The 23088-nt window shown below is 44.4% G+C and overlaps 1 protein-coding gene across 2 annotated transcripts in view; it reads left to right on the top strand.

Moving 5' to 3' along the window:
• Positions 1 to 23088, top strand: part of CIMAP2 (ciliary microtubule associated protein 2) — a 46074-nt gene that overhangs the window by 13116 nt on the left and 9870 nt on the right. The window lies entirely within an intron of this gene.

Raw genomic sequence — 23088 nt, 5'->3', positions numbered from 1 at the left:
TCTGGTCTTTCTGTTGAGACCCTCAAATGCCAGTGTCTCTAGGTGTTTTCTGTGGGACTATTCAGCTTCTCTAGAAAACAATCCTCTGTCCTGGGTGGGGGTAAATGTGGTTGTTGGCGATCAGAGGAAGGAGACTGGGCTGTCTCATTCAGCATATGGACTGCCTCCTACCCCCTCTCTTCTCACTGTGGGACCTGTCTGCCTACATTCCACTGTGCACCTCCTCCTAGCCCCCTGGAATCTATCCACAAACCAAACCTCCAGTCTACTGCTGGCTGGGTGAGGAGTCAGCAGGAGGTCATGTCTAGATGGGATCTCATTCTGTTACCCAGGTGGGAGTGTAGTGGCTCAATCATAGCTCACAGCAGCCTAGAACTCCTGAGCCAAAGCAATCCTCACCTTGGTCTCCCATGTAGCTGCAACTATAGGTGCGTGCCACCATGACTGGCTACTTTTTAATTTTTATTTTTGTAGAGACAGAGTCTCTCTATGTTGCCAAGGCTTGTCTTGAACTCTTGGGCTCAGGCTGTCCTACCACTGTGGCCTCCCAAAGTGCTGGGATTATAGACATGAGCCACTGTGCCCGGCCTCACCTGTTTTTGAAGATACCTGTGTGTCCCATTCCTAGAACTTTCTGAGGTTTTGTGGCAGGAGTTGGCAAGTGTCTCCTCAGCTTTCCCTACCCTCCCTCCCTCCCTTCCTTCCTTTTCTTCTCTTTTCTTCTTTTTCTTTTTCTTTCTTTCTCTTTCTTTCTTTCCTTCCTTCCTTTCTCTCTTTCTTCCTTTCTTCTTTCCCTTCCTTCCTTCTTTCCTTTCTTCCCTCCCTCCCCCCCATATTTCTTTTCTTTCTTTCTTTCCTTCTTTCTCTTTCTTCTTTCTTTCTCCCTCTCTTTTCCTTCTTTCCTTCTTTCCTTCCTTCCTTCATTCATTCCTTCCTTCCTTCTTCCCTCCCTCCCTATCTCCCTTCCTTCCCTCCTTCTTTCTTTCTTTCTCTCTCTTTCTTTCTTTCTTTCTTTCTTTCTTTCTTTCTTTCTTTCTTTCTTTCTTTCTTTCTTTCTTTCTGTCTCTCTCTCTTTCTCCCTTCCTTCCTTCCTTCTTTTCTTTTCTGCTTTCTTTCTCTCTCTTCTTTTCTTTTCCTGTTTTACATGCAGTGGTATGAACATGGCTCACTGCAGCCTCGACTTCTCAGGCTCAAGCGATTCCCCAACCTCACTCTCCCTAGTAGCTGGAACTGCAGGTGTGCACCAGCGCACCTGGCTAATTGAAAATTTTTTTTTTTTTTTTGTAGAGACAGGGTCTCACTATGTTGCTAGGGCTGGTCTCAAACTCCTGGCTTCAAGTGGTCCTCCCACCTCGGCCTCCCAAAGTGCTGGGATTACAGATGTGAGCCACTACGCCTGGCCTATTTTTAGTTTTTTAAAGAAACTTCCATACTGTTTTCCATAATGGCTGTTCTAATTTGCATTCCCACCAAAAGCATGTAAGAGCTCCCTTTTCTCCACATCCTTATCAGCATTTGTTACTTTTTGTCTTTTTGATAGTAGCCATCTTAACTGGGGTGAGATGATATCCCTCAATTGGGGTTTTGATTTGTATTTCCCTGATGATTTGTGATGTCAAGCATTTTTTCATTTATCTGTTGAGCATCTGTATGCTTTCTTTTGAGAAATGCCTACTCATGTCCTTTGCCCACTTTTTTTGTTTGTTTGTTTGAGATGGAGTTTCCCTCTGTCACCCAGGCTGAAGTGCAGTGGCGTGATCTTGGCTCACTGCAACCTCCACCTCCTGGGTTCAAGCGATTCTCTTGCCTCTGCCTCCTGAGTAGCTGGGATTACAGGTCTACACCACCACCCCCGGCTAATTTTTGTATTTTTAGTAGAGACGGGGTTTCACCATGTTGGCCAGGCTGGTCTTGAACTCCTGACCTCAGGTGATCCGCCCACCTTGGCCTCCCAAAGTGCTAAGATTATAGGCATGAGCCACTGCACCCAGCCTGCCCACTTTTTAAATGGGATTATTATTATTGCTGTTGAGTTCCTTGAATATTCTGGATATAAATTTCTTGTCTGATGAATAGTTTGCAAACATTTTCTCCTATTCTACACGTTGTCTCTTCATTCTATTGATTGTTTCTTTTGCTGTGCAAAAGCTTTTTAGTTTAATATAGTCCCATTTGTGTATTTTTGTTTTTGTGGCTTGTGCTTTTGAAGTTTTAGTCATAAAGTTGTTGCCTAGACCAGTGTCCTAAAGTTTTTCCCTTATGTTTTATTCTAGTAGTTTTACAATTTTGGGTCTGACATTTAAGTCTTTAATCAATTTTGAGTTGATTTTTATATATAGTGAGGGGTCTAGTTTCATTCTTATGGATATTCAGTTTTTCTAACACCATTTATTGAATGGTGTTAGAATAATACCATTCTATGTAAGGTCATTTTAACAATATTAATTCTTCCAGTTCATGAACATTGGATATCTTTCCATTTGTTTGTGTCCTCTTCAATTTCTTTCATCAGTGTTTTGCAGTTTCCATTATAGAGGTCTTTCACCTCCTTGGTAAATTTATTCCTAGGTATATTTTTTGGCAGCTATTGTAAATGGGATTGTTTTCTTGATTTCTTTTTCAGCTAGTTACTGGTGTATAGAAATGCTACTAATTATCGTATGTTAATTTTGTATTCTGACAACTTTACTGAATTCACTTCTCAGTTCTAAGAGTTTTGGTGGAGTCTTTAGGTTTTTATCTATATAAGATCATGTTGTCTGCAAGGAGGGACAATTTATAACTTCCTCATTTCTAATTTAGATGCCTCTTATTTCTTTCTTTTGTCTGACTGCTCTGGCTAGGACTTCCAGTACTGTGTTAAATAGGAGTGGTGATAGTGGGCATCCTTGTCTTGTTTCACTCTTATTTAACATAGTACTAGAAGTCCTAGATGTTTACTGATTTTATGTTTTCAAAAAACCAACCTTTCATTTTGCTGATCCTTTGTATTGGTTTTTTTTTTTTCAGTCTCTATTTTGTTTAGTTCTGCTCTAATCTTTATTTCTTTCCTTCAACTAATTTTGGGTTTGATTTGTTCTTGCTTTTCTAGTTCCCTGAGGTGCATTGTTACGTTGTTTATTTGAAATCTTTCTACTTTTTTGATGTAGGCATTTATTGCTATATTCTTCTTCCCTCTTAGCACTGCTTTTGCTATATGTTGTGTTTCCATGGCTCATGATTCTCCCACCTCAGCCTCCTGAGTAGCTGGAACTACAGGTGCACATCACCATGCCCAAGTAATTTTTTTGTATTTTTAGTAGAGACAGGATTTCATCATGTTTCCCAGGCTGATCTTGAACTCCTGGGCTCAAGTGATCCATCCACTTCAGCCTTTCAAAGTGCTGGGATTCCAGGCATGAGACACTATGCCTGGCCTCTTTCTTAATTTATTCCTTGACCAAGTGGTCTTTCAGGAACATGTTGTTTAATTCCCATTTATTCGTACAATTTCCAAAGTTCCTCTTGTTATTGATTTCTAGTTTTATTTTATTGTGGTCTGAGGAGATACTTGGTATGATTTTGATTTTTAAAAATTTGTTGTGACTTGTTTCATGGCCTAACATATGGTCTATCCTGGAGAATGTTCCATGTATTGATGAGAAGAATGTGTATTCTGTAGCTGTTGGATGAAATGTTCTGCAAATGCCTGTTAGGTCCATTTGGTCTATAGTGTAGATTAAGTCTCATTTTTTGGTTGATTTTCTGTTGGATAATCTTTCCAATGCTGAAAGTGGGGTCTTGTCTACAACTATTATTGTATTGAAGTCTATCTCTTTCTTTAGCTCTAATATTATTTGCCTTATGTATCTAAGTGCTCTGGTGTTGAGTACATATATATTTACTATTGTTATATTCTTTTGATAAATTGACCACTTTATCATTATCTAATGACCTTCTTTGTCTCTTTTTATGTTCTTTTTTTTTTTTACTTAAGGTCTGTTTTGCTTGATATAAGTATAGCTACTCCTGCACTATTTTGGTTTCCATTTTTGTGGAATATTTTTTTCCATCCCTCCACTTCCAATCTATGTGTGTCTTATCAGGTGAAGTGAATTTCTTGTAGGCAGCAGATAGTTGTCTTCTAGACAGCAGCCAGTCTATATCTTTTAATTGGGAAATTTAAAACACATTCAAAGTTGTTATTGATAGGTGAGAACTTACTCCTGTCATTTTGTTGTTTTCTGATTGTTTTATATATCTTTTGTTCCTTTCTTCCTCTTTTATTGTTTACTTTTACAATTTGGTGGGTTTTTGTAGGGATAACGTTAGACTACTTTCTCTTTCTCATTTGTGTATTTGCCCTACCAGGGAGCTTAATACTTTTGTATGTTTTCATGATTGTAGATGTCGTTCTTTCCCTTCTAGATGTGGGACTCTCTCAAGCATTTCTTGTAGGACTGGTCTAGTGGTGAATAATTCCCTGTTTTTGCTTATGCTGCAAATAATTTATTTCTTCTTCATTTTTGAATGATAGCTTTGCTGGGTGTAGTATTTGTGGTTGGCAGTTTTTTTGTTTGTTTGTTTTTTCCTTTCAGCACTTTGAATAATCATCCTATGCTCTCCTGGCTTGTAAGGTTTCTGCTGTTTTGGACTTTTTTTTTTTAAGACAAGTTCTCGCTCTGTCACTCAGGCTGGAGTGTAGTCATGCAATCATGGCTCAGTGCAGCCTCAACCTTCCAGGCTCAAGCAATCCTCCCACCTCAGCCTCCCAAGTAGCTGGGAGCATAGGCATGTGCCACTATGCCTAGATATATATTTTTTTACTTTTTATTTTTTGTAGAGATGGGGTCTGTGTTGCCTAGGCAGGTCTTGAACTTCTGAGCTTGAGCAGTCCTCCTGCCTCGGCCTCCCAAAGTGCTGCGATTACAGGTGTGAGCAACCATGCCTGACCTGTCTTTGACTTTTGACAGTTTGACTGTAATGTATCTTGGAGAAGGCCCTTTTAATTGTATCTATTTGGGGTTCTGTGAGCTTCCTGTATCTAGGTGTCTATATCTTTAGCAAGACTTGGGATGTTTTCAGCTATTATTTCATTAAATAGGTTTTCCAATCTCTTTTCCTTCTGGAACTCTCAAAATTATAATATTTTATTCCATTGTGGTGTTCTGTCACATATACTTTCTTAATCTTGTAAATTTTTTTCTTCTTTTTTCTGTCTGACTAGATTATTTCAAGATGCCTGTCTTCAAGTTCAAAAATTCTTTCTTCTGCTTGATGTAGTGTATTGTTGAAGTTCTTGATTGTATTTTTAATTTCCTATATTGAATTGTTCAGTTCTAGGATTTCTGTTTGGTTCCTTTTTAGTGATATCTTTTTGTTGAATCTCATTCAGATCATCAATTGTTTTCCTGACTTCTTTGTATTTTTTATCTGTTTTCTCTTATATCTCATTGATTTTCTTTAATATCATTATTTTGAATTATTTTTCAGGCATTTCATAGATTTCCTTTTGTTTGGGATCGGTTACTGGAGAAATATTGTATTCCTTGGAGGTATGATGTTTCCTTGCTTGTTCATGTTTCTTGTGTCCCTGTGTTCATATGTGTGCATCTAGTATAACAGTCACTTTTTCCAATTTTATGATTGTCTTTCATAGGGAATTACTTTTTTTTTTTTTTTTTGAGATGGAGTCTCGCTCTGTCACCCAGGCTGGAGTGCAGTGGCCCCGATCTTGGCTCACTGCAAGCTCCGCCTCCAGGGTTCACGCCATTCTCCTGCCTCAACCTCCCGAGTAGCTGAGACTACAGGCACCTGACACCACGCCCAGCTAATTTTTTCTATTTTTTAGTAGAGATGGGGTTTCACCATGTTAGCCAGGGTGGTCTTGATCTCCTGACCTCGTGATCCTCCCGCCTTGGCCTCCCAAAGTGCTGGGATTACAGGTGTGAGCCACCACGCCTGGTGGGAATTACTTTTACCTGTAGATGCATATATAGTGTTGGTTGGGTATGGTACTTTGGCTTTGATTCTGGGTGGATGCAGTAATGTAGTTTCTGTATGATTTCTTCAGCTATGATCAGCATCAGTGGTGTCTTTGGGTTTCTTAGTGGCTTAGGCTGTGGTTGTTAGGAGAGGCTATAGCAAGGCTTTGCTGGGGGTGGGGGTGCCAGGTGGGCTAGTCCTCAGGGACCAGTGGTGGCACAGTGGGCTGGGTATGTCAGTCCTTGGGCCCCTAGTTAACATATGTGAGTGCTGGCAGAGGCAGGTCTGGGCGGGCTGGTCCTCAGGCCTCCAGGTGATATGTTTGGGTGCTAGTGTTGGCAGTGGCGGGCTGAGCCAGTAGGTCCTTGGGCCCCTGGGTGATATGCATGGCATCGGTGGTGACAGTAGTGGCAATGGGCCAAACTTCTACTCTAGCCCCTGAGTAGTGCATGTGGGTGCCAGCAGTGGCAGTGGTGAGCAAGAGGGGCCAGTCCCAGGCTCCTGAGTGGTGTGTGAGTGGGTGCCAGCAGTGGTGATGGCAGGCTGAGTAGGCAGGTCCCTGGGCCCCTGGGAGATGCATGCATGGGCAGTGGGTAGGTGCACTAGTCTACCCCAAGGTCCCTGGACAACATGCACAAGCCCTGGTGGCAGTGGCTACAGGTAGCGTGGGCCTGTCTAAGGGCTCCCTGACAGTGTACATGGGCACTGGCAGTGGCAAGTGGGGCGGGTGGATTCTTAGGCCCCAAGATGGCACGTTTGGGCACCAGAGTTCAGGTAGGGTGGGCCTGTCCTCAGGCCCTGGAACAGTGTGCAGGTGTGCAGCAGCTCTGCCACTGGAAGAGGTAGTGTTGCTGTTAGTGGCAGTGGCTCCAGGCAGCTAGCTCTCAGGCTCTGGGGAGCACAAACTTCAGCTTTCTTTGCCCTAGGTCAGCTTATTTAGTACACTGCCCTGCCCATTCCCCAGGGTGTAGGACACTGCATGGGCTAGAATGCTAGGGACCTGGCCACACTGCTGGGTCCAGCTGGCATTGGAACACTGCAGCTGTCTGAGTGGACATGAGGGGATGTCAGCAGGGCTCCAGGGATTTGGAGACACAGGATCTGTAGGGCTCCAGGGCAAGATGTAGACTGGTGGGGACTGGGCTCTCAAAATGGTGCTGTGCTGCAGCTGCTTGGGTATCAGGGGATCGGTGGGACCCAGTGCAAACTCCCTCTTGGGAACAATGCTGTCACATGGACCCCCAGAAGTTCCCTGTATTAGTCTCAGGGCCTGCAAGGCCTGAGGGCTCTCCTGTGGGTAGGATTGCAGGAGCCTGTGCGGGGAATGTGGAACACAGGGAATCTCTTGCTCACCCTTTCTCCACACTGGGGACTTTTTCTTGGCTCTGAGCTGATCCTGGCCAGGCCAGCTGCTTCGCTTCCTTCTCCTTCCATGCCTCAGAAGTTCTATGCTGAATTCCAGTGTTCTCTCATTTGCTACATTCAACGTGTGGTTATCTACTCGCTGTTTTGGTCCTTCTGTGTGGAGGAGGCAAGTGCTTCGCACCTCTAGTCAGCCATCTTGAAGCCCCCCTCCTATTTGTCTGTTTTTAAAAAATTCCTTTATACTTTTAGTGGGTTGCAGGAGGAAGTAGAGATAAATGCATGTATTCACCTGCCTTGTTGAATGGTAAATCATATGAAATGAAACACTTTTTGGGTGCAAAAGCATTTTCTTCCCCTTTCTAGTCAAGGTAGTTAGCCTTATTTTAGGGATGTTAAAACCAGGACCAGAGAGAGGAAAAGAGGGGGACAACTTGCCTAAAGCCACACAGCTGGTGAGTGACAGAGCTGGCACTAGAATCTAGTCCTTCCCCTTCTTGGGCAATATCCTTTACACATATCAACACCCATGTGAGGTGAGGATTTGGGGGTGCTAGGGCAAGTAGCATGCCCAGACTCCTGCAGGGCCACTCCTCTCAGCTGCTCTTTTGCGAAGTCCAGTCTATATGCTGTTTGCTTAGCAAAAGACTCTAAGGAAGGGAAGGGTGCCCCATCCCCGCAGGACTCTCCCCCTGGACACCTGTGTTCTACCCCTGGACATCTGTCTTTCTCTTGTGTTCAGCATTCTCCTTCACCACTGTTAACACATCCAACACTCAGGCTGGTGAGAATTATAGGATTTCTAACCCCGGCTTAGAATTCCATGTCTGCCACTTAGCTGCGTGACCTGGGGCAAGTTGCTCAGAGAAGACTTCCCTCATCTGAAAAATGAGGGTAAACTAATAATCACCTTCAGAGTCCATTATGAGGACTGAATGAATGACACAGGTGAATGTACACTGCCCCTATCGATGCTGTTTTGGAGGCATGTTGCACACACTAGCTTCCTTTTCCCTTAGCAGCTGCTCCTGCCTTGGCAGAATTCTGTTTTACTTATTTATATAAGGAAAAATTTCTTTACAGAGGCTTAAAATGCATGACATCCAGAAAGAGAAACTACAATTACTTAAAACACCCTCTGTTGCCAAAGACCCAAGCAAAAGCCTCTAGTAAGATAGAGATTTTTATATAGAGACTGGGGGAGAAATAGCAGGTCCTTTGAGGCTTGAGGAGGATGAGGGCTTTGAAAGAGAAGGCCAAAAACATTGAGTAACTAGAGGTTTCTCAATGAAGTCAAGAACAAGATAGGGATGCTTGTGTCACTGGCATTATTTAACATTGTTTTGGAGGTTGTAGCAAAAGCAATAAGACAGGAAAAATAAATAAGAAATATAAAATATTGGTAAGGAAGAGCAACATTATTACAATTGATAATGATATGTGTGTTTACTAAAAAATTCCAAGAGAGTTAATTTTAAAACTGTAGAGCTAGGAAGGCAAAAACAGGCAACAAAGTGTATAAATGAATATTTTCGTCTTATACTGCAGCCATAACAAATGGAAAATTAATTGAGGCAAAAAAAGGATTCCATTTTTTTTTTTAGACAGGGTCTTGCTCTGCCATCCAGGGTGGGGGTGCCACCCAGGGCTGCAGTGGCATGATCATGGCTCATTGTAGCGTCCACCTCCCAGGCTCAATAGACCATCCTGTCTCAGCTTCCTGAGTAGCTGGGACTACAGGCATGTGCCACCACACCTGGCCAATTTTTCTTTTTTGGAGAGAGACGGGGTGCCACTGTGTTGCCCAGGCTGGTCTCAAACTCCTGGGCTCAAGTGATCCTCCTGCCTTGGCCTCCCAGAGTGTTGGGATTACAGGTGAGCCACTGCACCCAGCCAAGATCCCATTCTTTTCTTTATTTATTTATTTATTTATTTTATTTTCGGGGGCTCTTTTTACTAAGACCCCATTCTTATTAGCAACACAAATGATAAAATACATTTGGGATAAGCTTAATATGGTGTATTTAAGGCATAAATGAAGAAAAATAGAAATCTTTATTAATGGATGTTAAAGAATGCCTGAATAACTGGATGAAAAGACATGATATTGGAAAAATATTAAATCTTCCCAGTGATGTACACATCTTAAGTCAAATCCTAGAGAGGTTGGTGGGGCCAGAGGGGGCAACTGGATAAATTGATTATAAGCTTCATCTGAAAGAGTAAGACATATATAAATACATTTTAAGATAGAAGAATAATGATCCCACTTTAAAATGCATTGACATATGTGTAGAAAACATAATATGGAGGACTAAGCACCACACTGTTGGCCATGATTACATGCGGAGGGCAGGGTTACCAGATTCTTTCATATTCTACCTTGTTGAAATGTTTGAGTTTTTCAAAATAAGCATATATTGTTTTATAATCAGAAAAATAGTATAAATAGAGGACAAGAGCTCTTGAGATAAACTACACAGAATACGAGTTCCCCTTTTAGACCCATCTCCAACCAAGAGTTACCCTTTGTCTTCCAGACCTTAGTTTTCCCATCTGTAAAAATGGAAGAATTTATACCCTGGGGGACCTGGTGAGGCCTAACTAAGTCTTATGAATGCTGCCAAACTGAAGCCAACCAGCAGGTCCCTGTGGGTGTCAGACTGTTAGGCTGGGGCATGATTCTCTCAGAGGCTCAACTTCAGCATTGTCCATGAAGCCTTTGCCCTACTTGGGCTCCTGGCTCAGAATTATGATGCCAGGAGGCACAGAAGATCGATCACAGGTGTGAAGGATTTCTTTATGCACTCTTTCACTGACTGATTCATTTGAAAAACCTGCCCTGTGCTTGGTTCTGTCCTGAGTGCCTCTGAGCTGCTGATTGTTTTCAGGTGACCAGAAAAAGTCTGCCATTCCCTCACTGAAAATTTCATTTTTGCATTCATATTTTTTAAGTTTTTTAAGTTTTAAGAGTCATTTTTTGTCTTCTGAATGTTCCTTTGATAACAATATGCTCTGGTTTCATGAAGGCAGTGCTTTCTCATCTTTCGAAGATATTAAGACAAATATCTTCAAAAGATTAAAGATTAATATATTCTTTTTGAAGATATTAAGATTATTTGCTTGACATTGTCCCCATTTTTTTTTTTCAAATCTCATTTTTCTGTATGTTCATTTTGGCCTCAGTCTTCTGTATCAGAGGTTTTTCCTCGAATGTCTGGTGATGCTTGGCTCTGCATACCTGTCCAGCTCTAAATCCTTCTGAAGGCTCTGGGGCACTTGTTGATTACGGACTCCACCACACGATGATCAAGCTGGGTGTTTTCACTGGGTGAACTCCCAATGTCACTACTGTTAGAACTTTCCTCTCTGGGGGGTGTAAGCTTGGCTGTCCAAGCTCTAGGATCTAAATGGAAGGGAAAAGGCTACAGTTCTCAATATTTAGTGATTAAACTTCCATTTAATTCCCTCTTTTCTTTCTTTCTATTTATTTATTTATTGAGACAGAGTTTTGCTCTTGTTGCCCAGGATGGAGTGCAATGGCGCGATCTCAGCTCACCACAACCTTTGCCTCCTGGGCTCAAGTGATTCTCCTGCCTCAGCCTCCTGAGTAGCTGGGGTTACAGGCATGTGCCACCACACTCGGCTAATTTTGTATTTTTAGTAGAGACAAGGTTTCTCCATGTTGGTCAGGCTGGTCTCGAACTCCTGATCTCAGGTGATCTGCCCGCCTTGAACTCTCAAAGTGCTGGGATTACATGCATGAGCCACTGCACCTGGCCCCATTCCCTATTTTAAATATGGTACTCATGATTTCAGCTATGCCTGGTGCCATCCTGAACAGAGAATCTGTCTCCAGAGAATAAATCTCCAATCTTCTGCCAGGCTAAATGAAGGGCACTCATCTGGCTGCAGACAGTGGGGGAGAGAAACTGATATTATACAGATTATCAAACTGATATTATATAGACCAATCCCTGTTTTTGTTTTCATCTTCATTCCCACTTCCAGCGGTACCTAGTGCTGCCAATTCCTTAGTCTTTTGGAGTTGGGGGATTCTTAGTTTTACCCTTTACTGATTTGGAGTTTAGCTTTCTTAGGTCTACCAGGTTAGTCACCATTCTTCCATCTGCTTTTCAACTTCCAAAATATTTTTTCTTCCTGCTGCTTCTCCTGTTCTTTTTGCCCTTGTGGGTACATGCCTTAACATTTTTATTCCTTTACTTTGTTTTAGTGAGGTTTCAGGAGGGAGAGAGGTTAACATACCCATTCAATCCATGAAAAGTGTGGTGAAATTTCTGGGTTTCAAAGGTAAAATAAAAATCTTGCTAGTATTATATCTAAAATGACACTGAACCTGCAATCTAAATCAAAGACAATCAGGCATATTTCATACTTCTCTTCTGAAACATAAATGATAGAAAACACTGTTTATATAATTCTCAAGGAAAAGAATTGGGACCTTGTAGAGTCCTCTATGTAGTCAACCAGTCATTCATCTGCAAAGCAAAAGAGAGATGCACAAATATTGGGATATATATGAAATGCATATTTTTCTGAAAATATTACTGAAGGATATACTCCAGTCAAATGAAAAATGAATTAACATGGAGAGCTTAAGAAAGGGGAAGACATGGACACAATGGCTCATTCCTGCAATTGCAGCACTTTGGGAGGCTGAGGCAGGTGGATCACCTGAGGTCAGGAGTTTGAGACCAGCCTGGCCAAAATGGTGAAACCCCGTCTCTACTAAAAATGCAAAAATTAGCCAGGTGTGGTGGCGCACACCTGTAATCCCAGCTACTCAGGATGCTGAGGCAGGAGAATCACTTGAATCCGGGAGGCGGAGGGTGCAGTGAGCCAAGATTGCGCCATTGCACTCCAGCCTGGGTGACAACAGCGAAACTCCATCTCAAAAAAAAAGAAAGGGGAAGACATGCATGTAAAAATACATCTGGCTATGATATATCAGATAAATGTAACCAACAACGAAAAGGAAGAGTAGTAATACAAACACTAAGCAAAATAGAATTCAAGGCAAAAATGGTAAGTGGAACAAAGATGAGTATTTAATCATGGTAAACAATAAAAAAATCCATGAAGAAATTATAATAACCATGAACTTTTTTTTTGACACAGGGTTAGGCTAGAGGCTGGAGTGCAGTGGCACAATCACAGCTCGCTGCAGCCTTGACCTCCCAGCCTCGAGCAATCCTCCCACCTCAGCCTTCCAAGTAGCTGGGACTACAGGCATGTGCCACCACGCCCAGCTAATTGTATTTTTTGTAGATGGGGTTTCACCATGTTGCCCAGGCTGGTCTCAAACTCCTGGGCTCAAGTGATCCACCAACATTGGCCTTCCAAAGTGTTGGAATTACAGGCATGAACCACCATGCCCAGCCTAACTATGAACTTTTGCACACCCAAAATAACAGTAACAAAATCCCATAATAATAATGAGAATTCTTTTTTTTTTTCATTTTCTTTTTTTTTTTTTAATTGATCATTCTTGGGTGTTTCTCACAGAGGGGGATTTGGCAGGGTCATAGGACAATAGTGGAGGGAAGGTCAGCAGATAAACAAGTGAACAAAGGTCTCTGGTTTTCCTAGGCAGAGGACCCTGAGGCCTTCCGCAGTGTTTGTGTCCCTGGGTACTTGAGATTAGGGAGTGGTGATGACTTAACGAGCATGCTGCCTTCAAGCATCTGTTTAACAAAGCACATCTTGCACTGCCCTTAATCCATTTAACCCTGAGTGGACACAGCACATGTTTCAGAGAGCACAGGGTTGCAGGGTAAGGTCACAGATCAACAGGATCCCAAGGCAGAAGAATTTTTCTTAGTACAGAACAAAATGAAAAGTCTCCCATGTCTACTTCTTTCCACACAGACACGGCAACCATCCGATTTCTCAATCTTTTCCCCACCTTTCCCCGCTTTCTATTCCACAAAACCACCATTGTCATCATGGCCCGTTCTCAATGAGCTGTTGGGCACACCTCCCAGACGGGGTGGTGGCCGGGTAGAGGAGCTCCTCACTTCCCAGTAGGGGCGGCCGGGCAGAGGCGCCCCTCACCTCCTGGACAGGGCGGCTGGCTGGGTGGGGGGCTGACCCCCCCACCTCCCTCCCGGACGGGGCGGCTGGCCGGGCAGAGGGGCTCCTCACTTCCCAGTAGGGGCGGCCGGGCAGAGGCGCCCCTCACCTCCCGGAAGAGGCGGCTGGCCGGGCGGGGGGCTGACCCCCCTACCTCCCTCCCGGACGGGGCGGCTGGCCGGGCAGAGGGGCTCCTCACTTCCCAGTAGGGGTGTCCGGGCAGAGGCGCCCCTCACCCCCGGGATGAGGCGGCTGGCCGGGCGGGGGGCTGACCCCCCCACCTCCCTCCCGGACGGGGTGGCTGGCCGGGCAGAGGGGCTCCTCACTTCCCAGTAGGGGCGGCCGGGCAGAGGCGCCCCTCACCCCCGGGACGAGGCGGCTGGCTGGGCGGGGGGCTGACCCCCCCACCTCCCTCCCGGACGGGGCGGCATAATGAGAATTCTTAATAGACCTATCTGAAAATTTGACAGCTAAGGATATATAAATAATTATTTGGAGGATTTGAATAGATGTATTTTATTCCACATTATTTTCAGATACTTATAGAACATTTATAAAAATTGATCTCTAAGAAAATCTCATTTAAAATGTTAGTTAACACCCTACATAGGAATTTTTAGGTTACTTTTTGTAAACATAATACAACAAAACAAGAAGTTAACACAAAAGGATAACCCCAAAACCAAGTACTTGGAAAGTAGAAAGCACTCTTCTAAATAGCTCTTGGGTCTAAGGGAAAATCAAGTTTAGAGTTACAGACTATTTAGACATTAATTACAATGAAAACTATAGATCAAAACCTGTGTAATATGGTCAAAGCACCCATTAGAGGAAAATTCATGGCTTTAGTTGTTTTAATATCAAACAAAAAAGATTGAAACCAAAAGAAGCAATCATTCAACTCTGTAAGTTTAAACAAAAAAAATCAAAATAAATAAAAATAAAGCTGGAGTAAAGAATCAATAAAAATGGGCTGGATGCAGTGGCTTACACCTATAGTCCCAGAACTTTGGGAGGCTGAGGCAGGAGGATCACTTGAGGTCAGGAGTTAGAGACTAGCCTGGGCAACATAGGGAGACCTGTCTCTACAGAAAATTTAAAAATTAGCTGGGTGTGGTGATGTGCACCTGTAATCCCAGCTACTTGGGAGGCTGAGGTAGGAGGATTGCTTGAGCCTAGGAGGTTGAGGCTGCGGTGAGCCATGGTTGTGCCACCACACTCCAGCCTGTGAAACCTTGTCTCAAAAAAAAAATTAATAAAAATGAATGGAGACTGAATGGACAGAGGAGCTCCCATTGGATCCTCAGCTCTTTCATGTTAATGCCTTCTTCTCTAGAGTGGTGGTCAGGCAGGAGCCAGTCTGATTGCGGGTGTAAAATGTAGACATCTGCAGATGACAGAGGTGCTAAAGCAATGCGAAGGGTGACTTTCTGCCCTGTCATCCTCGTCTCATGTGTGAATAAATGATGCTTGGAGAGGTGGGGTGAAGGGGATTGCTGAGTCCCGCAGCTGAACAGAGGCGGTGCGGGGACCAGAAACACATGGCTCTGACTCCGACCCTGTGCTTCAGCCTCACCTCCTTGGCCAGGTTGGGCGGAGGTCCTTGGTGGCAAAACACAACACGTTCTCAACCAGTGCACTGCCTTTGATCCAGGCGAGGGAGTGCATGTGTGAGAGTTGTAAAGTCTCCTTCTGGAATGTGTGGCTACAGCTAATCTTTCTCACCCATCATCCCTAAGCTGCCTTCTTCCCTGCTTCTTCATGCAAACTGTAGGGTTCTGGGCTTCCAGCCTGGAAGCCTGGAATTTAACTCATGTGTGGGAAAGGCAGCCTTTTGTTTTCCATTCTGTAGAGCTGTGTATACAGTAGGTGCTTCATAAATGTGGTTGACTGATGAGTGGGCCAGGCTTTTCATCTAGCTAACTTTCTAGATCTTCTGGATCTTCCAGCAAGGTCTTTTTTACTCCGTCTGGTCTACCTCTGGCCATGTGGATATCAGAACTCTGCTCCAGGCCAGGCTCTGACCCACTCCCTTTGTCTTCCCCACATTGTGACATTGGCCACCCTATGATTTGTTTTTTTTTTTTATTTTTATTTCTTGAGATGGAGTCGCGCTCTTGTTGCCCAGGCTGGGATGCAATGGCTCACTGCAACCTCCACCTCCCAGGTTCAAGCAATTCTCCTGCTTCAGCCTCCAAAGGAGCTGGGATTACAGGCGTGCATCACCACAGCCGGCTAATTTTTGTATTTTTGGTAAAGATGGGGTTTCACCATGTTGGCCAGGCTGGTCTCAAACTCCTGACCTCAAGTGATCTGCCTGCCTCAGCCTCCCAAAGTGCTGGGATTACTGGGGTAAGCCACCATGCCTGGCCTATGATTTGTTCTTGAAACATCTTCCCCACAGTTTTTGTTTGGAAAACTCCTATTCACCCATCTATAGCGCTGCTTAAATAGGGAGTCTTCCCTGATTTTTTTCCAGGCAGCTTCAAAAGTTCATATAGCACTTTTCTACTTTCCAGCTCTGGTGTCTTGCTGGCAGGCATAGAAGGAACTCAGTGAATATTTGTTAAATGATGAGTCAGTACATTAATTAATAAAATGGGCCAGGATCTGATAACTCCATGAAAGGAACTCATGAGAAACTTCTTGTCTGATTTGGCAGAAGTTTATTTTTCCTTTTAAGTTTCTTTCCCTGGTATTTTATTACAAAAATTTCAAACATATAGCAAAGTTGAAAGAATTTTACAGTGTATACCTGTATACCCACTACTCAGATTATACAGGTTGAGTCTCTCTTGTCTGAAATGCTTAAGATTAGAATTGTCTTGGATTTGGGATTTTTTTTCAGACTTTGGAATATGTGGATATATATAATGAGGTATCTTAGGGATGGGACCCAAGTCTAAACATGAAATTCATTTATGTTTCATACATGCCATATACACACAGCCTAAAGGTAATTTTCTACAATATTTTAAATAATTTTGTGCATTAGCAAAGTTTTGACCGCCACCCATCACCTGAAGTGAGGTGTGGCATTTTCCACTTGTGGCATCATGTCGGTGCTCAAAAAGTTTTAGATTTTGGAGCATTTGGATTTTGGATTTTCAGATAAGGGAAGCTCAACCTGTACCACTAATGGTTTACTCTTCCTGCTTTATGACCTATCTTTCTACCTATCTGTCTATCCATCTGTTAATTATCTTCCATTTTTGATAAAGTTCAAAGGAAATGGCAGCCATGAGTATACCTTCTCCTAAATGCTCCAGCACGCATACTGCATTTTTAGTATTTGAAGCTAAAAGGCATATTCTTTGTCCAGAAATCTGAAATGGAAATCATAAATGTCTATCCTCTGTAACGACAGTAATAAATTATTATATTCTTGGAATATCTTTAAAATGGACAAAGTGATGGTTTTTTTGTTTGTTTGTTTTTTGTTTTTTTGAGACAGAGTCTTGCTCTGTCACCCGGGGTGGAGTGCAGTGGTGCGATGTTGGCTCACTGCAGCCTTGACCTCCTGGGCTCAAGCAATCCTCTCACCTCAGGCTTCCAAGTAGCTGGGACTACAGGTGTGTGCCACCACGCCCAGCTAATTTTTGTAATGTTTGTACAGGAGGTTTCACCATGTTGCCAGGCTGTTCTCAAACTCCTGGCCTCAAGTGATCTGCCCGCCTCAGCCTCCCAAAGTCCTGGGATTACAGGCATGAGCCACTGTGCCTGGCCGGACAAAGTGATTTTGTATGTACTTATTGTATGCAATAGCTTTAAAGGGTAGGGATTACGCTCAGTGCTTTTCAGTTGAGAGTATTGAAGTTTGAAGAGAAAAAGTGATTTTCCAAAGTCATTGTTAGTAAACGGCATTGATGCATATATTTCTCAAAAATTGATTGTGCACCTACTGTGTGCCAGGCACCTTGCTGGTTCCTAGGACACTGCAGAAGAGAACCAGACAGCAGTCTGGTCCAGAGTGGCTCCAGCTTCATGGGGAGGCACTCACCCACCTCCCCAGAGTTACAGGGCAGCCTGAGAAGAGGGATGAAGGCAGGTGGGGCCCAGGACTTCTCTCTCTCTGTCCAGAACACTTTGCCCACTCTTTCCCCCGAAGCTTTCTGGAAGATGAGAGCAGAAGGGAAGGCTCTTTGAACCCAGGAAGGCTGAGGCATAGTTGGCCTTCACCATGACCCATCTTCCTGCCCTTACCCCACGTGACCTTATTTGATCACTCTCCTTTTACCCTTTGTGCATGCTGTTTTGGTGAGATTTGGAAGTTTGGGTAGGAAAGAGGGACTCAGGAAGCTCAGCATGTGGAGTCCTCTCCTTCTCCCCTCAAACCCCTCTGCATGTTTACTCTGGGACACAGAAGTCAGGTGGTTGCCGTTGAGACTGTGTGGCACCAGGGGAAACTGGGCTTAACTCCAAGGGAAGGCAGTCAGGAGAGAAGGCCCTACTTTTTCATTTCTCCTTCCTTCCCTCTCTCCCTCCCTCCCCCCTCGCCCGCCCGCCTGCCTACCTGCCCGCCTGCCTGCCTGCCTTCCTTCTGTCCCCCTCTCCTTATTCCTCTCTGTATTTCTGGTGGGGGTGGATGGGGTAGAGACTTGAGCATATTTCTGGCTGATGGGCAGGGAAGGAGGGGGAGATTCTCTTGTGAGGTGGTGGAACATGCTCTTTGCTTGGGTTGGAGGGGTGATCACCCTGAGCACAGGGAGAAACGTTGACCTTGGATGGGGGTAGGGGGTGGGGGAGAAAAAAGCTGATGATTTAATTGAATTTAGTGGACATTTGCTAGGGGTCAGAACACAGAAGGTCTCAGGCAAACGGGGCAGAGAGGAAGGATTGATTTAGCATCAGGTACATGAAGGAGGGCTCAGCCAGGTGCCATAAGCGTGTGGGGCAGAAATGCCCATGTCTACCTGGAAAGGTGGCCTGGAGAGATGGAGGATATTCTGGGCTGGAATATCCTCAGCCTGGCCGTGAGGGCTAAACGAGCCTGGCCTGATCAGGGATGGCTGAGCAGCGGGAGGGTGGGGTGTGGCAGGGGATATGGAAGAACGAAGCCAGATGAATCAGGTGGGGTGGGATCGGCCGAGTCTTGATGGAGGAGTCTGGTCTCTGCTGATGAATACCTGCAAATCAAGCAGCCAGTAAGCGTTCTTCAAAGTGCAGTTGACATGGGAGGAAATCTTTGGAAAACGCCACTTGGAAGATGTAATGTTAGGATGGGGCTCGCCTTTGCCTCCTCATATCTGAATTACCAGTTGCTCAGGTAGGAAACCTTCAGGGGGTTATGAAATATTACAGTAGACCCTTAAAAAATGAGTCCTAGATTGAGGTAGGGGACTGTGGTTCTGTTGTTTATAAGCCATGTGCTATTGACAAGTCATGTGACCTTCCTGTTGCATATTTTGACGTCATAAAAATGACGTCAGCATTTATAGCCCATGTCCCCATAGGTAGCCTGGACTCTGCTCTGTGTTGTCTGCTTGATGGCCTTCAGATCAGCATGGACTTTTCACCCTGACATGGCCCGTTTGAGGCTCCAACAAGTTGGTGAACATCGGGAGAAGATGCAGGTTAAAGTCTCCACTTTGGCATCTCTTAGCTGTGTGGCCCAGGGCTATTAAGCACAACTCTCTTTTCTTAGCTGTAGAATGGGCACAATGAAGCCTGTCTCACAGGCCAGGGTCTACGTGTAAGACTTGCCATCCAACTCCTTCCCCCTAGCCCAGCACTGCACAGCAGGGTACTGCTGGCATGTGGGAGGGGTGAGGCGCCTCTTCTTCATGGTGCCAGATTCTCCTGCCCAGTGGTGGGACAGTTGGCATTCCAGGTGCCTGCCCACTGGTTGGGGAGTAGTGGCCCCCAGTCTTTGGGATGACCCCAAAACCCTCCTGCATGTGTTCATTGCCCCCAAGGGGGAAAATGCCACCCCCAATTTAGCTGATTCAATTCAGGATACATTTACTGAGCGCCAACAACGTGCAAGGAAGTCTGCTGGGATCACCCTTGAAGGGGGCTGTGTGTAATGGTTGGAAGGAGCAGAGGCCTGGGAGGCAGGAGAACAGACTTTCTGTCCCTAATCTATAGATCATTTCATCTTTTTCTGGCATTGAGTATATATCTGTACTGGCTACCTATGTTTAAGGCTATGGCTGTTTTTCCAAATTGCTTATAGTTGAGGATAGAGTGTATTGGAGGGGGAGAGAGGAAATACTATGGGAGTTCAGAGGAGGCAAATATTATATTGAATTTGGAGCCTTCCAAGCAGGGAGGGCTGCTTGGAAGAAGTGGCATTTGATCTGGTTCTCAAAAGCTGGATAAGAGTTGGGCTTGGAAAGGGGTAACAACTGTTAATCAAAGGTTGACTGTGCGCCAGGCACTGTACTCAGCTCTGTATAAACATCTTTCATCCGGGCATAGTAGTTCATGCCTGTAATCCCAGCACTTTGGGAGGCTGAGGCAGGCAGATCACCTGAGGTGAGGAATTCGAGACCATCTTGGCCAACATGGTGAAAGCACGTCTTTACTAAAAATACAAAAATTAGCCGGGTGCAGTGGTGGGTGCCTGTAGTCCCAACTACTCGGGAGGCTGAGGCAGGAGAATCGCTTGAATCCAGCGGTGGAGGTTGCAGTGAGCTGAGATCCCGCCACTGCACTCCAGCCTAGGCAATAGAATGAGACTCCATCTCAATTAAAAAAAAAAAAAATCATCTCTCATGGGCATCACAAAGCTCTGTGAGGTATGTAATAATTGCTTTTATTATATAGGTGAGGAAACTGAGTAACTTTCCCAGGGCCACAGCGAGTTACTCACTGTAGCAGTTAGCTATTGCTACATAACAAACCACCCAGAAACTCAGTGGCTTAAAACAATAGCCATTTGTTATTGTTCATGAGTCTATGGGTTGGCTGGGGGCTGGCTGGTCTGGGATGGTCTTGGATGGAACAACTAGACTCTTCCACACAGACTCCGGCCTTCAGTGGTGTAGCCCAGGCTTGCTCCTATGGAGGAGGCTGGGGTTTGAGAGAGGAAGTGTGCAAGGCCTTTTGCAGCCCAGCCTCAGAATGCCACACCATTATTTCTACCACATTCTGTTGGCCAAAGCAAGTTCCATGGCCAGCCCAGATTCGAGTGGGGCAGGGATTGGAGGGGAGTAGACTCTACCTCTTGATGGGAGAGGCTGCAAAGTCACATTGGAAAGGCCACCAATACAAGGAGCTATGGAGGCCTGGGCCATTTTTGCTCTCTGTCTAGTACAATCGCAAAATAGGATTGGATCTCTGGTCCATCTGGCTCCAAGCTGTGTTCTTTCCTCAAGGGTTTTCTTCTTCCAGGGAGGAGAAAAAAAATTAGGAGAGAGGGAAGAGCATGAGCGAAGGAAAGGAAGCAAAAAGTTCAGGACATATCTGGGCAATACTAAATGGCCCATTTTGAGTGATGTGTGGGGTGTGTAGAGGGGAATAGTGGAGAATAAGGCAGGAGAGATGGTTTGGTCAGTCCTTAGAGGGCTGGAATGCTATAGCTAAGCTGCTTGGACTTTATTCTGTATTTGAGAAGCCACAGAATTTTTTTAAAGTTGAATTTATTTATTTATTATTTTTTTCGAGACAGAGTTTTATTTTGCTCTGTTGCTCAGGCTGGAGTGCAATGGCGCGATCTTGGCTCACTCTAACCTCTGCCTCCTGGGTTCAAGCGATTCTCTTGCCTCAGCCTCCTGAGTAGCTGGGATTACAGGCACCTGCCACCATGCCCGGCTAATTTTTGTATTTGTAGTAGAGACAGGGTTTCGCCATGTTGGCCAGGCTGGTCTCAAACTCTTGACCTCAGGTGATCCACCTGCCTTGGCCTCCCAAAGTGCTAGGATTATAGGCATGAGCCACCGTGCCCAGCCTAAAGTTGAACTTATTATAGCATAACTCACATGCAGTAAAATTCATTCTCTTTAGGTATACAATTCTATGAGGTTTTGTTGTTGTTTTTTGAGATAGTATCAACACTCTGTCACCCAAGCTAGAGCACAGTGGCGTGAACATGGCTTATGGCAGCCTTGACCATCTGGGCTCAAGCAATCCTCCCACCTCAGGCTCCCAAGTACTGGGACTACAGGTGTGCACTACTACACCCAGCTAATTTTTAAATTTCTTGTAGAGACGTGCTTTTGCTATTCTGCCCAGGCTGTTCTTGAGCACCTGGGCTCAAGCAATCCACCCACCTCAGCCTCCCAGAGTGCTGGGACTACAGGCATGAGCCACCACGCCCAGCCCAATTCTATGAGTTTTGACAAATGCATGTAGTTGTCATACATATCACCTCAGGCAAGATATAGAATATTCCCATCCCCCTTGTGCTATCTGTAGTCAGTCTACTCCTCCCACTGCCAACCCTGGCAATTCTACCATCCCTGGAGTTTTGCCTTTTCCAGAATGTCATATAAGTGGAATCATCTGTATGTAGAATTTTGTATCTTTTTCTTTCATGTTACATGGTGCTCTTGAGATTCAGCCATGCTGTTGTTGTGTGTATCATAGTTTGTTCCTTTTCAGTGCTGAGTTGGATTGCATTGTATGGTTGTGACACAGTTTGTTTATCCATTCCTAAGTTGAGGGACATTTGGATTGTTTACAGTTTGGGGAATTTTTAATAAAGCTGCTATAAACAGTTAAATACAGGTCTTCATGTAGACGTATGTTTTTATTTCTCTCTGGTAAATAGCTAGGAGTAGGATTTCTAGGTCATTTGGTGTGTGTGTGTATAACTTTGTAAGAAGCTGCTGAACTATCTTGAAATGGCTGGTCCATTTTGCACTCCCACCAGCAACATATGAGGGGTCTAAAGGTTCTGCATCCTTGTTAGCACTTGGTATTGTCAGGGTTTTTCTTTTCTAATTTAAGCCATTCTAATAGTATATTTCATTATGGTTTGAATTTGCATTTCTCCAGTGACAAGATGTTGAGGATCTTTTCATAGGCATCCTCTGATGTCTTCTTTTGGTGAAGTGTTTTCAAATCTTTTGCACATTTTAAACAAATGGGCTGCTTAGTTCCTTAGATATTCTAAGCATAAGTCCTTTATCAGATACGTGTTTTGCAAATATTTTTTCCCAGATATCCAGAAGGATTTTAATGGAAAGTAATTCTTGTGTTTAATAAACATACTTAGGGCATTATGGACTGTTGCGGGGATAGAGACAGGGAGGCTGCCTCAATAGTAGAAATGAGAAATGAGGCATGGGGCTGGGCCAGGGGCCGTGGGCATGGTGAGGAATGGAGAGAGGAGGCGTGGAGACCCACTGGATGGTGGGAAAGACCTCTTTTACCCTAGTGAGTCCTCCCTCCTTTGACAAATATTTGTTAAGCATGGGTAATGATCTAGGCATAGGGGAAATACCAATGAAGAAGTGCAAGTACTGGGTTCATGGAGTTCACATCTTGTTGGGGAGGACAGACAACAAACAGATACATAAAGTGTGTAACGTAAGGGCTGGCGGATGCTGTTTGACACACACAGCAAGGGGTTCTTATGGAAGTGCCATCTTCCAAAGGGCTCACGGGATGGGAGGTTGAGTCCTCAGGGTTTCCACTCATGGGAAAGAATTGGAGCAGTGGAGGGAAAGTGGGACTGAGGTCAGGGCTTACATTCTGGCCCTGATGCTGGCCTTCAGGTGACCT

Source organism: Pan paniscus, chromosome 1 (assembly GCF_029289425.2).
Source record: "Pan paniscus chromosome 1, NHGRI_mPanPan1-v2.0_pri, whole genome shotgun sequence".
NCBI lineage: Eukaryota > Metazoa > Chordata > Mammalia > Primates > Hominidae > Pan > Pan paniscus.
This window is presented reverse-complemented; position numbering and strand designations above follow the sequence as displayed.